General features: G+C 34.4%; 1 long non-coding RNA gene across 1 annotated transcript in view; it reads left to right on the forward strand.

Annotated features, from left to right (window-relative positions):
- The window catches only part of LOC122272306 (uncharacterized), a 60750-nt gene that overhangs the window by 16897 nt on the left and 27671 nt on the right, over positions 1–16182 (forward strand). Inside the window, exon 3 of the long non-coding RNA XR_015434814.1 lies at positions 7591–7634. This is a non-coding gene — a long non-coding RNA (uncharacterized LOC122272306). The remainder of the gene's footprint in view (positions 1–7590; positions 7635–16182) is intronic.

Raw genomic sequence — 16182 nt, forward strand, 5'->3', positions numbered from 1 at the left:
CCCTTGTATGATATCCGCTTAAGACACATTTAATTTATAATTATTTTGAAAAAATAATATCGTTGTAAATACTATTTCAACATATTTGTTTTTTAACGAACTCAAAGTGTTAAAAAATCACTCTTATTCTGTCAGAAAATTATTCCTCATAATTAGTAAGAAACTCCTGTTCCCTAGAATAAAACATATACAGTCGGACCTCTGTTTAACGAGGTCGTTAAATCCCGATAATAAGTTCGTTATATGGAAAATTCGTTAAATAGAAAAATCACCTTTTGAAATACTTAAACAACTCAAAACGCATTTTAAATTCATAAACACTAGGCATAATTAAAAAAGCAATTGATACATCTTTATCTGGTAAACTAGTATCTAATACTGTTTATTTTATAAATCTTAACCATAAAAGAAATCTGCATGGAAAGCAAGAATATAGCAAAACATAATCCAGTGTTATACTATCATTCTGCATACATTTTCAACTAAAAAAAAGCTAAATTTATGTATAAAACTATAGCTGCATTTATTATAGAGTAATTTTAAACATACATTACCACATGCGTTCATAAGTTTAATTGCTACTGATAAAATCAGTTAATTTTATTTGCGTTTTTCGTTTGAAAAGCAAACAAAAAAGGAATTGCTTTCTCTAAAAGTTAAGTGGCTTCAAAAATCAATTCAAGGTAATTTCCCCTATAAAATGCGTTAACAAGCTTAAAATGTTCTGAAATATTTTGGAAAATAGGGCAAGTGGATCTCGAAGAAAAGTTCGTTAAACAGAAAATTCACTTCGGTATTTGGAAGTTATTTTTCGAAGAAATTTCCAAAATGTTCTTGGTTCTTCAAAAAAATTCGGAAAAGAGAGAAATTCGCGATGGAAGTTCGCTAAATAGAAGTTCGGCTGTAGTTCTAATTCAATAGAAGTCCGGCTGTAGTTCTAATTCAATAGAAATTATGTCACTGCCTTTTTTTTAAAAAAAAAAAAAAAGCTAAATTTTATGCTTACTGAAGAAAACATCCTCTTAGTATAAATACAATATTAATAGTGTTTATCCATATATAAAGGTATATACCGTATAATAAAGGTATATTTACCAGATATTAAAGGTATGTACTTTTTTGTTTTACTATATACAAAGGTATATATACCGTCTCCTCGGCGAGAAACAGGAAGGGTTTTACCTTCATTTTGACAAAGCAAATGAGACTCATATTTATTTATTTATAAATTTTTTCTAGCTTATCGATAAAATATGAAGGGAAAAATAAAAATATGAACTAAAATTATTATTTAATTATAAATAAAAACTTTGAAAACACACTCTTTTTCAAGCTCTTAAAATATATCAAATGAATTATTTCGAAAACAGGTTGGTCTTTAAAAGCATTCAGTTTATTTCTTAAATCTTGAAGTGTTTAGCTGACTTAAGAAAAGGCACACTAAAAAAATAATAATAATAATAGAGTGTTCGTAAACTCGAAAGATGTTAAGGCTCAATGTTGGAAGGCTCTCAACGAAGAGATTCTTGTAAATAACATTGTCACAACTTCTAAATTTAATATTTTTACTTCTGAAATCACAATTGAAATTTTTTTTGAGCAATATAAACACGCCTGAATGTTTTCCTTCTAACTTTGCCCCATTTTCCTTTTAACTTTGCCTTTCCTTTCTTGAAATTGCCCACAAAAAGAAACTAACGTATGAAAAATACCAAATTTAAAAAAGTGGTAGTAAATTTATTTGTATCGTTCACATTAACGTTAAAACAAATGTTACAACTTTCATGATTAGAAAAATAAATTCGAATAATGAAATTTTTTCCACTTTTTTACCGTCTTTTAAGAAGACGCTAGGCTAGGAATGAGTTAATACATTTGACAAGATTAAAGATAAATGAATTAAAATAGAAAGTTACGATTCTTTCAGCTGATGTTATGAAAATAACTGAAACTTTTATTTTCAGAATGTAATACTACAGTTCTAATCATAAATACCTATATTCATTAATACATTGCGGTGCGTAAGGCTGCTTCATTTATTTTATATAAATGCTGATAATGAAGCAATTATGTTCTTATCATTTAACTTTTTGGGAGGAAAAAGAAAGTTTCCGAAGATTATAATGCTGAGAGCTAACTGTTTTATGAACTAAAACTAATTAAACATTTTAATTTGACATATCTGGATTAGCTGCTCCCTTCTTCCGTGGACCGTAGTAAAATTATCAAACGTTGACTGGACCGTGATGATAAAAAGGTTGAGGAACACTGCTATATACTAGTTAATTGGTATTGAATAAATGTAGTGGTAGCTACGCTACATTACTCTCCCACCAGAATTTTATTTGGGATAGAATTCTATGAATAGATATCAGTGTACGATTTATTGCTGTTTTTAAGAGAGGCCGGGAGTGCTGTATTAAGATCACCAGATTTTGATTTGTGATTTAAAGAGCTGTGTTAAGATCACAGTTATGTGCGTGATCACTCATTTGTTGCTATTATCAGTGTTTACAGTTCCCCGTTGTGTGTAATCGACACCGAGCAGCAAAAGCGCGAGAAGGATAACGTTGCAATCACAAATAGAGAGTCAACTGTTCACTGTGTTCCATCCATCAAACTAGACATGTTCAAATCAAAGTGAATGCGACTATCAAGATAGGCGTGTTCCGTTCATGTCCGAAGGCGTCCAATGCGAGGAGTATGTTAACGAAAGTTTCAGAGTTATCTATCAAAACGAACCTCAAGATAGAATCGAGTTAACATGTTTTATATGCTTGAGAATAGGAATTGAATTATTGGTACAATTGTTTAAAAAAATTTGTGTTGGAAAAAAGCTTCCATGAAACGCATTTTTTTTCGCTGATAGTAAATGATTTCAATACTTAATTATATTTTAATTATCAGAGTTCAACTAAATTCAGTAACAAGACAAAAAAATTTGCTTCCTAAATTGCTTATTAAAAATTTTTTGTTTACTTATTAATAATGGAAGATTTTTAGAGCAAAATATATTTCAAATTTTACTATTCCGAGTTAGCTTTATGTGAGGATATAGGAAGTGTGTGCTTGTGCACAAAAGCTTTTCATTACCCAACCTGCAATTTTTAAAAAAAAAAAAAAATCCTGCTATTTGTTTTTTTTAGCGAAGACACTTCTTTGCTAGGTAAATAATTTTTTAAATTTTATTTTATAGCCGGCGTTGAACAGCCGACCCAATTTTTTGGGCTATCCATTACGACTACCAATGTTCAACTCCTTAGCCTTGTAATTTTGAACCCAATCCAGAAGACAAGAGAACTACTGGGTCAAGTATTGGGGGGGGGGAATTTTGCCTTCGTGGAGGGCTTTTAAATGGAACTAACCCGCATTTGCGTTACATAGAGAGGAAAACCACCCACGGTTAGCCTGATGGCTAGGGGTACAAAGGGATTTTTCCTCCTAGTTTAAGCTCTTTATAGAAAATGGTTAGTAATCATCCGAACGTTTTCGTTAGCCAATGATCCGAAACAAGATTCGTCTTAAAAAAATTAGGGCTTGATTGTGAAATTGACTGCCACAAAACTAAATCTTACCTCCTAGTGTTAGTTCACTACGAGAAAATATTAGCCTATTCCAGAGGTCGCCAAAGTGGTCTATATGGACCCCTAGGGGTCTATGTAACAAAAGCGGGGATCGATCTGAGCCGGGGGTTCGATCCGAATAGGAAAGATCGATTGGGGGTCGAAGAAAAAACAGTTCTTAATACGCGAATCACACATACCTAATTGAGTATGTAAAATTTGTGAATTTTTTTATAATTGACTTAATATCAGTTTCTTTATAGAACACAAATTAATAAACGTATATTTATTCGGGTGAAACAAGTAGTTACGTACCAGTGGCACGAACTCTGCACTTCTGGTTTATAAGTCAATGTGCTCTTGTCCAAATGTCACGTGTAACGAGCATTGACGTTACAAACGCAAATATCATACGCAGTTTCAGTTATCTTTGCAAACTGTGTTGAATATTTGCAGTGTCATTATTAAAACTTTTACATATATACAGGTCATCTCCAAAAATTGAGCGACGATTTTAAACTGCGCTTTGTTGAGTTGGAGAACATTGACATCCCTGAATGGATTATTGTGCCATTTTCTGCTCAAATTGAAAACGTGAAAATCAGCCTACAAGAGCAGCTTGATGAATAATTATCGGATCTTGAAGCAAAGACGCTTTTTTAAAATTTAAAAATAAGCAAGTTTTGAACAAATTTAAATATAATGCAAAAATATGTAAAACTTTACGAAATAGCTCAGCCTTTTATGTTACCAAGTTCCTATACAGTTGAAGCCGGTTTCAGTCACGTAAATTCAATCTTAACTGAGTACAGAAACAAATTAAATGTGGAGTTTTGAGGGAATTTAAGATTAAAATTGACAAATTTGGAACCCAATATAGCGAGCCTTGCAAAAAAACACCAGGCACACCCATCTCATTGATTAAGAAGCAATAAATCTGTAGTTACTTTACTTATTTTTTCATAAAATTATTGTTTCATAATGTACTATTACTTTAATAAATGTTTAAAATCATAAAATAAATGTACAAACATAGTATCTAATAGTTTTATTTTAATTAACAGAAAATTACTTTTATGGGGGTCGATGGAGATTTCGAAAAATTATATAGGGGTCGATGATCGAAAAAGTTTGATGACCCATGACCTACTCTAACCAAACGAAACTTTTCAGCCAGAAAGATTACCCAAGTCAAAATTTTTGATTGTTTTCCCTTGATGGACCAACATAATCATGATGATAACCATCAATAATTCCATCATCAATAACCATCCTATAACCATCAATAATTCCATCATCAATAACCATCCTATAACCATCAATAATTCCATTCTATTTTTTTTATTGGTAACCAACATAAGTAAAAATCACCCCAATGTAGAAATTCTGATCGATTTATGATGGTCCAACGTAAGAATAGCAACTTGTTTTGATGGTTTGTTCATCATAGTTTCTATCATAGTTCCTAAGAAATCAAATGTTGGAACGATCATGAACAGCCATCATCCTATTGTAGGAATTTCGGACTGATTTATTCGGACCAACAAGAAAAAACAAATTATTTTGATGGTATATTCCTGAAAACAGCAAGAATTCCCTTTAAATCATAATTGAAATGTATAGTTAGAACCATCACGCATCATCATGGGTGGCTGGTCCACGAGAATCAAACTTCTCTTGACCATCATATCATCACAGTATTAAAGTACCCACCATAGTATTTAAGTTAATCATCATAGTAGAACTTTCCATCATTCCATGATGGAAGTTTGTTGGCATATCAAAAACCATGGTGACCATCAAATGATGTTGGATCATCATGATTCGCACTGAAATCAAGATGTTGTGATGGGACCTTCCAAAAGTTTGACTTGGGTATGGCCAAAAAAACGTTTGGCTAAATTTTGACCAAAAACGACAGTTTGCGTTTTGCATCAAATTTTAAAACTGTTGTAGGGAAGTGGTGTTAATCCACACGCCTGTATATAAACATGTTTTAGTTATCATAGATCAGGAAACTAGAAAATTTAATTTTGCTTCAAAACTTTCGCTCAAATTAAAAAAAAAAATGTATTCCCTCCCAACAAAAAAATTTTACCCTATTCGCCAAAAAAAAGTAGGGACTAAAACAAGCTATGTTTATTGACTAAAATATCACAATTTAAGAATTTAACTTAAAAATGTTAGTCCAAAGAAAGTTTTCTTCAGCCTATTAGCAAATTTATATTCTGAATCAAAATTTGGCTAATTTTGATTTAGGAACAACAAATTCGTCTTCGAACTTTGCCCCAATGAAGGAAGCTTCTTCCACATAACGGAAATTCTTGTAGTCTTCTTATCCACCAAAATAAAGTATGGAAAAAGCGAAATTAGCAAATATCTAACCAAAAAAACTTTTAAGTTTTTAAATTTCGCCTTTAAATTAGATCATTGAATTAATTATCGTAATAAATTGTGGGGGGCCCCTATTAGGCCTATAATTATTTTCCCTTGCAGGGTACACTAGTGTCTGGTAATATAGTACGTGATCCAATTTGAATATTATGGGCCAATATTAAGGTGACATATAGGGCCTTGTTGTTACACAGAAAGTTGTGTCAAAAGCAAATTATGGCAAATTGGTAAAAGTTGGTAACCCGAAAAGTTAATTTTTCTTGCAAACCTGAGCCCATTGAAGAAACTGTTAACCAACCTACAAAAATCTATAATTGCTAAAATCGAGTTAGCTAATTTTTGATCAAAAAGTTCAAGTTTTGCTTACAAAGCTTAACGAAACGAATAACTAGATTAAATTCAAGTACCAAAAGTTTTTGTTAACTCAGTCTTAAATAGGTAGAGCTAAAAAATATTTAACTAGAATAAAAATAAATCTTATAATTTTTATAATTATATTTTTATTTAGTTATATTTCTATTATGTGTTATAATTTTTCACTCAAAATTCAATACTATTGTATAAAATGGTTTGGCCATCTAAAGTATTTGTTAATCAACTCTCGGTTACCTTAAGGCTGTGGTAATAAACCATTGATATTAAATCTCAATGATAATAAATGTTTCATTCATAGAATTAAGGTTATGAGGATATAACAGGTTAAATTCTCTTCAAACCATTTATTCAAAATATTTCTATAGCATAAACAAACGAATGAGCATTATTATCAAACTTAAACATTATGCTGTCGTTATGCGACCAAGCTAACTAGTAAAGAGTATAGTTTTTCTATGCAAAGAACTCCCCTAGCCATTCGTCTGAAGAGGTGGCGGTGACTATGGTTACGAGGTTTAACTATTTCAAGTATGTGGGTCATTATTTAAGATAGGTTTTGACTCGGGTCGATGAGAGAAAGGGAACCAGGGAGAAAAGACGCCCCCGTCTTCGAGGTGCACTATTTCTTATTTCCATTGGCGAGGGGAGTTCTTTCTATAGTCAAACTATAAGTGCCAGTTCTTCATCTGACGGAGGATGTTTATCACAGGGTTGCTTTTTCCTCAAAACCTTTACTCGAGCCGTGATGGCTCAGGGGATAGAGCGTTAGCCTTCCAATGAGGTGAACCGGGGTTCGATCCCGGCGATGACTGATAGAAACGAATTCCGCATCCGGCTTGCACCGACCACAGTGCTGATGTGAAATATCCTCAGGGGTAGACGGATCATGGGCTGGAGTCCCCTTAACGTCATGTTAACCGTGGGAGGCTCTCGTGGTCTTCCTCTCCATGTAACACAAATGCGGGTTAGTTCTATTAAATAGTCCTCCACGAAGGCAAATTTCTCCCAATATTTGATCCAGGAGTTCCCTTGCCTTCTGGATTGGGTTCAGTGAAAATTGCAGGTTAAAACTGGTGAGAGTGGCGAGCACTGCAAAGGAATAAGTTAATAAATTAAGAAACAAAATATTTTTTTGTTTAAGATCTTAAAAGCAAATAAAATTGCAACTTTTCAATTATAAATGCTTTTTTTTATTGTGCAGTTCAGACTGCTTTTTTGAGGTATTGTTGTTCTACTATAGCACCTATTTTTGTTATAGGAAAGAGTTAATCCAGCTGTATAACGTAGTGCAACAAAATATAGGTAAGAATATAATTCTCATTTTTTATTTATTTTGACACCTTTACTTGTTTTGACCAAAAATTTAAATTTTTCAATACCTGTTTCATTTTTCTTTCAAAACTGCAGCACAAATGGATAACTACTATTGCTATTAATATGAATTCTGATTTGCAGTTTTGAAAAAAAAAATGAAACAGGGATTGAAAAATTTAAATTAATCCATTTATTATTTTTTAATCCATTTATATATTTAAATCCATTTATTATTTTTTTGTAAACTGCAGCACAAATGGATAACTACTATTGCTATTAATATGAATTCTGATTTGCAGTTTACAAAAAAATAATAAATGGACCACCATAAATAATTTTTGATCTAATGAGTGGATCTTTACTCTCTTGGTCTCAATCTGAATGATTCGAGGGGGTAACTTCAAACATGCTAATTAATTTGTTCAAAGGATATTTTAAGTTACGAGATCAGACACAAAAACGTACTTTCTTTGAACAAACATATCGTCTGATTTGAATAGGAGGTAGCCGCAATCTGAGAAAGAAGGTCCTAGGGCTGAAGAGTGGGTATCCGACAATACTATTTCTCTATTTTTGGGAGAAGGGTGTGAACAATTCTGAACAAGGTTGCTATTTGGCGATCGTATGACTAAAATATTTATTTCACAATCTTTAGATGCATTTTTTTAACATTTAATATTTCATAAATTTGATATTTTTCGATTTTGAGTGAATAGTTTGTCCTTTTTGAGATAAATATATTTAATTAGCTAGAGCAAGGAAAGGTATAATAGCAGATGATAAAGCGAAGTAAGTGACTGAAAAAGAATTCGCTGTTTGCGCATTAAGGGTTGTTTCAATTTCAAGCGCGGAGACGTTTCTCCTCTTACTTCCCGCTCTGAAATGAACTCCGAGGAGGTGGAGTCAAGTGCCAACTCCTGATGAACGAAGTAGAGATTGTTGATCTCTAATAATCAACATAAAAAATTTTATCAGTTCGCTGAAGCACTAAAAAAGGTCAATCTAAAGGAACCTGCAAAGGTTCATTCCTGATGACTTTTAAGGCTGATGGTAAAGAAATGTTTCTGTAAATAATAGACAAGTTGGATTTGGGTCGAGTTCATTGGAGTAGAATCGAAAAGTGTTGTTCTGCAGTCGAGCTCTGCAGAGATGGTGACTGTAGAACTTTCATATATACAGCTCGGAAGCCCAAGAGGATAGCCGGTAAGAAGGCTGACCAATGGTTTTGTGGCATAACTATAACTACGTTTATTAAGCATCAATTCACTGTAAGACATATTAACTCGATTCAATCTCGAGATACTTTTGATAGATGAAGGTTGACATTGTCGATTTCTACTTTCCCTACATTTGTGACCTTCAGGCGTGCTATGAAGAAGCATACTTTGATGTATAGTACACATTAAAAAGTTGACTTTCTATTTGTTACTGAGTCATCGTCCTCCTCACGCTGTTGCTTCTCCGTTTCATTTTTTGCACAACGTGATGCTGCACACACTAGACTGTTAATAGCAACACAGGAGAGACCACATACACTACCATGAACTTAAAACAACTCTCATCACAAATGTTCAAAATCCGGTAAACTTAACAGTCTCCCGGTCTTTGGTAAATACGGCAACTAGTAGTATCCATTCATTGAATTTTATCCCTGTTAAAATTTTGGTGGCGGAGTAGGATGGCATAACGATCACTACGATTGTTATACATCAATTGACTAGTATATAAGACAAGCTAACTGGATTCAATTATGCGGTACCTTTTAATAGATAAAGGTTGGCATTGTCGATTTCTACTCTCCCTACAGTCTGTACTGTAGGCCTTTAGTGCAGCTTTCAAGGGTCAGCGCCATCGTTCTATCATTCCATTATTTTGAGGATGGTAAGGTGAGGATCAAACTCTTTTGATGCCCATGAGATGCGCTAGAGTTTTGAAGGGTCTGTCGAACTGGCGACCCTAGTCGGTCGTTATCACTGAAGGTGATCTAAAGCGAGCAGTCCCGCAGAGGACTGATCGTAAAGACACGGTTCCCAGTAGAACAGAGAATTCAAGCATCACTGTCTGCGGTCAGTAAGCTGGTGGGTGACCACTTTGATCAGCATGCGTAGGGACTGAGGGTGCACGGTATCGGTCTCGCTAAACTGTTCTACCGGAAAGTGCTCGACTTCACGCACAGGACGTTAGACTAGCAAAGCGAAAGAACCATCCCCTCTACAGAGGATCAAAATTGTGATGGCATGTCTTCGGGTCATCCTCAGGGATGTTTTCCAGACCATCGCCAATAGCCTATTGCGCAACTCTGGTGTGATATAAATAAAGTACCTACCTACCTTACAAAGCGGGCTATACAGGTTTTAAAGAAAGCCTCCGCTACCCTCTCTGCTGTATTCGGAACAGCTTCCATCCATCTAGTATATCTGTCGATCATCGTTAAGCAATATGAAAATAAATCCGTTAGATGATGGTAATATGTCAATGATATCAAGATGAATATGGTCTAAGTGTTTGGACTCTACTGGAAAAGAAAAAAATAGGGGATTTAGTATGCCTTATGATTTTTGACATAGAATGCAGTGACTAGACCACGTATTGCAATCTCTAATTAAGTTAGGCTAAATAAATCTATTACAAATTAATTTATTAATTGCTTTTGTACCGGAGTGTGATAGGTTATGAATAGTATCAAATATTTGCTTACGTAATTGTTTTGGAATTAAAGGTCGAACAGTTTTTGTAGAAATGTCACAATATTAAAAATGTGCTCGTATACAGGGCTAAAGAGAATAGAAGAGCTAGTTCACACCGCTCTTAGAACTGAAGCTACGATTTCCCTCCTCATGACGTCACTGTGCCCACAGATCTCGGAGACCGCAAGCAAAGATATTATGATAACTTTGCATCTTTCTCTTTGTAAAAATAAGTTAGACTTTTTCTGGTTATTAGCTTTCAAACTTTACGTAATTAACACATTATTTCCGTTCATAAACATATTTCAAAAAAACTTTCTTGGCCATTATATTAAAAAAAATTCCATTTTAAACTTATAAAACTGTTTTCCTAGTTGGCGAAAATAACACTATAAATACTTTATTTTAAAAAGTTCAGTTTTAACTTTAATTATTAAGGAAAATGAAAGCATATATCGACACTTTTTTTTTTATCTACATATTCTTTTATAACAATAAGTTGAGTTAAATTTAGAATCACTGATTTTAAAATATGCCGTTAATAGCAATTTGTTCATACTTAATCATTAGGAAACAGCAACCTTAAACGCTAATTACTGAAACAAAATAATAATTTAGGTTCATAATGACATTAGAAATTTTACAATTGTTTATAGATATTTAAATTTACGATGATATAATTTATAGATATTTAAATTTAAGAGAATATAATTTTTTGTGAAAATCATAAATACTTAGAATAACTACATTAAAAAATATGTTATGAAATTAGGAGAATTTCAACTATATACTATATATTTCATTTATACTTTTTATTTACATTTTAATTTTCTTTGCCTTTATCCATTTTTTTTCACATGCCTTTCTTTTTGAAGTAACGAGGCGGTTTCTATTTAGATAATGAATTTTTATAAAAGTTCTTAACGACAGAATAAACGTATTGCTGTTTTATATTAACTGTGTCATTTCGGAAACCATTCTTTACATAGTTGTTCATTTACTTTGAGGAACACGCGGAAAATTATATTTTTTCCTTTTGTTTTTCAATCAGAATTCCCCTTTCATGTAAGTTCATTTGCAATCGCGATTACAATCGCGCAAACTGGCATTTCGATAATAGTTTTAAATTCTTGTAAATTCACTGCAAAAACTGAGGAAAGTCATTATAGATGATAACAAATGTCTTAAAATATCTCGCAAAAAGAAATGCTCCAATATTAGTTAGAGCTAGTAAGGCCGAACGCTGCGTTCTTGAAGTAAAAGTGCGAGCTTTGCGCCTAAGTGACGTCACTAGAGAAAATCAGAGGATTGGCACGGCGAGTGTTTCTTCAGAGGAGTGAACCAGCCCTTCTATTCTCTTTATCCCTGGTTCGTATCAGCCATATTTACATTTTTAAAATCTAAATCTTGGGAAATATTGATTAAATGATTTAATTCTTTATCATTTTCTTGAGTTTCTGCTATTTTGCTATAATCTACAGGATTTGGCATGTTCATAGGAGCTATTTTTGATAACGCATCTACTGTTATACACTGCTGGACAATTGCTAAGGACGGATCACAAATTGCAATGTAGTATAGCATTAAGCGAGACATGAGATCTAGTAGGATAAATTATAGTTGCCACACTGTTCAGACATTAGAATAAAGAATATTCATTGTTCTGGAAAGTACAAAAGTTATGAAACATCTGAAAGAAAAAAATGTTCATTTGATGCTGCGTACGGAAAAATGGAACAATGCATCTAAATGTCAGCAGGCAACTTAAAGAAAGGTGTCAATACGTGATATGTCCACCGTGGAGTGTGATGCAACATTCTACACGTCGTATCATACTTTGCACAACATTATCCAGCAGCTGTTGAGGCAATTAATCCCATTCCTCTGTCAGTGCACGGATGAGGGTGTTCTTGTTTGTCGGAAGATAGTTTCGACCAGGAAGTTACCTCCCCAAAGCATCCCAAACATTTTCAATGGGTTTTAGATCTGGAGAACGTGATGGCCATACGAGGAGTTGAATAACCTCGCTGTCTAGACAATCCTGAACAGCGAGTGTTCGATGACATGTTGCGTTGTCGTCCATAAAAACAAATTTATCACCGACAGCACCACGGAAAAGACGAACATGAGGAAGTAGAACTTCATCAATGTATCGTTGGCCTGTCATAGTCCCATTCGCAACCACTTGTAGGCGCGTGTGGCCATTGATCATGATGTCGGCCCATACCATGACACTGCATGTCGGATATCGGTCCCTTTCCTGGATATTTTCTGGACGATAACCAGTACCACTCTCGCATCAGATCAGTTGGCATCTACAATCCGATGACAGACTGAACCTACTCTCATCTGAGAATAGTACGCAATCCCAGTCCTATTCAGTCCAACTGTGATGCTCACGACACCATTGCAAACGGGCAGTATGGTGCTGTCTGGTCAATGGGACACACACAACAGGTCTGCAGGCGTATAGTCCTCCTCCCCTCAAACGTCTGGCAACAGTTTTTTCGGGAGATCTGCTTTCCTGTGGCAGCAAGAAACTGATTTGCCACCTGCTGAGCTGTGGTGCGCCTGTTCCTTTTTGCTGATAGGACGATGTATCTGTCTTCTGCAGGCGTCGTACTTCTAACACGACCTCCCCCGTGCAACCTACTACACATTCCCGTAGTTTTAAATGATTTCCACAGCCGTGAAACAACACTGTGAGCGATGTCGAACTCCCTGGCAAAATCTGTTATTTTTCGCACTTCTTCGATCTTTCCAATAATTTGGCCACGCTTAAAATCATCTGAGTGATATCGGGAAGACATGCCGAAAATTTCAAGTTCGTCAACTAAATCTTTCCTGTAAAACTTTGACACGAAACAACAACTCTCCACACGCGTCAAAACTTTAAAAGCTCTTTTCAGCGCTATCACGTGATAAACAGACGTGGAAAAAAAATTTGCATACGCATACCTCTTCTTGCTATATCCCGCACTTATTCTAATTTTCCACATTTTGCCTTCTTTCATTTTGTGGTTACTATGGATGATAGTGTTATCCGTCCTTAGCAATTGTCCAGCAGTGTATTATCAGATCCATTTGGGTATCGTATATCTGTTGTAAACTGAGATAAAAAATCTAATTTAATTGAAGTGAAAATTTATCTAACTTTCGCTTAAATGCATAGGTGGGTGGCTTGTGATGTGTGAACAAAACATAATTTCGAGAATTGTTTGATTACAACTCCCTACAGTTGAAGAAATTCGTTTTCTGTTTAAAATTTGGATTTTCCTGTTGCAAAATCCGAGGCAGCCTCGTGCAATTCTAAATTTGCATCGAGGTAAGGATGCGTAAGCAGCATAGCGTTTTGCTGAAAGGGTTTTGCAATTTTGAATTTCGCTCATGGACTGTTCTGACTAGTTAATCATACGATTATCCTTGCGCTCTTTGAGCCTTTCAAGAAATTGCTTAAATGAGTTTAGTTAAGAGCTGCACGAGGTAGGAAAAAAAATGAGAAAACTAAGAAATCTTAACAATTCTTTTTGACTGCGGGTAATTTAAAATCGTGTCTACTTTATCAGGTGATGGTTTCGTGCCCTCCTTAGTTATTAAGTACCAAAAAATTGACATTTCTGCCACACCAAACAGACATTTTGATACGCTCACCGTTAAAGCATATTCGGTTAATTTTTGAAATACGGCTCGAACATGCATTTAGTGCTGTCAAGGTGTGTAGAGTTCTTAAAAAGTGCTTAAAGTTGCTTATTTTCAATTTTCGTTTATTAAAAACTCTTAAAGGTGCTTTTTTCATTGGGTGTTTTTAAAAAGTACTTAATTTTCCCTTTTCGAATATAAGATTTTTTTTCTTAACCATGTCAATTTTCGCCACGTATTATACAAAACCATATTTTTCACGTTGTTCTATTCAACTTTTTAACAATTCATTCTACCACCACCTATTTCGGCGTACCGTCAGTCGTTGTTATTGTTCATTTACGTCACACTAGAGCTGATCAATGAGCTATTGGTGACTGTCTTGGAAACATTCCTGAGGATGATTCGAAGACACGCCATCACAATTTTGATCCTCTGCAGAGGGGATGGCACCTCAGCTTCGGTAGCCCGACGACCTGCACGCAAAGTCGAGCACTTCACGGTAGAACAGTTTAACGAGGACCAATACCGCACACCATACGCATACGGATCCAAGTGGTCACCCCCCCCCCCACTCACTGACTGCGGTCAGTGAGCTTGACTTCGGTGTGAGCTGCTGGGAACCGTGACGTATTGTTGGTCCATATCGTATGAAAGCGCCAATCATTTTACATGTTTGATGAAATACTTGCGAATCCGCATGTGCGTCTACAGAGCTGGGTTCGGTGAGATTATTGCACTCTCGTGTAGAACTCTGCTATATTTTGCAGGATATTCTCTATTTCAGTCATCATTTTCAACCCACTGAAATTGAACTGAAAAATTTCTCGATCATTATATAAGGGCTAATATAATCAAGAAAAGTGTTCTTTGTCAAAAACTAGTTATTTTATCACGATCATGTAAAGTCTTTGAAAGTTATTTTGCATTTTGTTAATGTATATGGTGCTTAAAAATATTTTTTGAGTGCTTAAAAAGTACTTAAAAGGTGCTTATTTTTTGTTGAAAGATTTGGCTACGCACCCTGGTTGTTCCTCTGATTCACTAAAAATAAGGATATCACCGAGGTTAAAGCAAAAAGGGAAATTTCCAAAAAGGCAAATCTAATGAATTTTACATTTATTAATGAACCTCTGAAAAGTTTGCTCTGCTCCTCACTGACCAAAATTCATAAAAGGAAACTTAAAAATTGTGTGTTTAATTTCCTCTATAGTCTGTTCAGCGAGAACTGATAGCGAAAGTAAACAAAGCGGCGTGCTATTTGGCGCAATACAGCTGTCTACTTGGCGCCGGAATAATGACTAATAGCGCCTATCAGACAAGCAAAAACTCTTATTTTTAGAGGGTCGTTTGTTTCGCCGTGGTGTCTTCTTGCAGGTGTTTCATGAGTAATATGGAAAATAAAGCGATGGATTTAAGTCCTCCTAAAAAACGACAGAAGAAATCTTACATAAGTAAAGCTGAGAAAGAAATAATATTGAACATTTGTAAAACAGAAGTGCATTCAAAACCAGATGTTCCAATCATGATGTAGCGGGAGCGCAGAACCATGCGGCTTCTGCAGCGGGAGTTAGCACAGCTTCTGTTTTCAGAATCATTAAAGAATATAAAAAGGATGGTATATTACATTCCCCGAAGAGGACTAAACCTCGTAAAACTTTTTTGGATGACATTGACGATTTCGACAAAAATACTGTAAGAAGAAAAGTTCATGATTTTTTCCGCCGTAACGAAATTCCGACAGTAAACAAAGTTCTCAAAGCTGTGAACGATGATTCTGATTTACCAAACTTTAAAAGAACGACATTTTATTCCCTGTTAAAAAAAATTAGGCTTCAAACATCAAAAACGAGGACGGAACAGCTCACTCATTGAAAAAGAAGAAATAATTTTGTGGAGGCGATTTTCGTTTTCGGTACAGAGTTGTTAATTAAGTACAGAAATTCAAATGTTACGTAAAATTAAATAATTTTGACACTTGATTCTATTTTTTCAAAAACCTATTGAATTCGAGGTTTACAAACTGCTTTTTTTTATAGGTTAAGTGGGTATATTTTTCTTAACGAAAGATTTCGTGAGACATATAAAAAAGTTCCAAGTTTCTTTGAGTGTAATTATTTTCGTAATACTTCCCTTAGAAAAATAAAGATAATTAACAATTTAAAAATACAAATAAATGCAGTTCCTTCTAATATATTTTTAAATCAATC

This window comes from Parasteatoda tepidariorum, chromosome 6 (assembly GCF_982258835.1).
Source record: "Parasteatoda tepidariorum strain Cologne lab strain chromosome 6, Ptep-v5.0, whole genome shotgun sequence".
In the NCBI taxonomy this organism is placed as follows: Eukaryota; Metazoa; Arthropoda; class Arachnida; order Araneae; family Theridiidae; genus Parasteatoda; species Parasteatoda tepidariorum.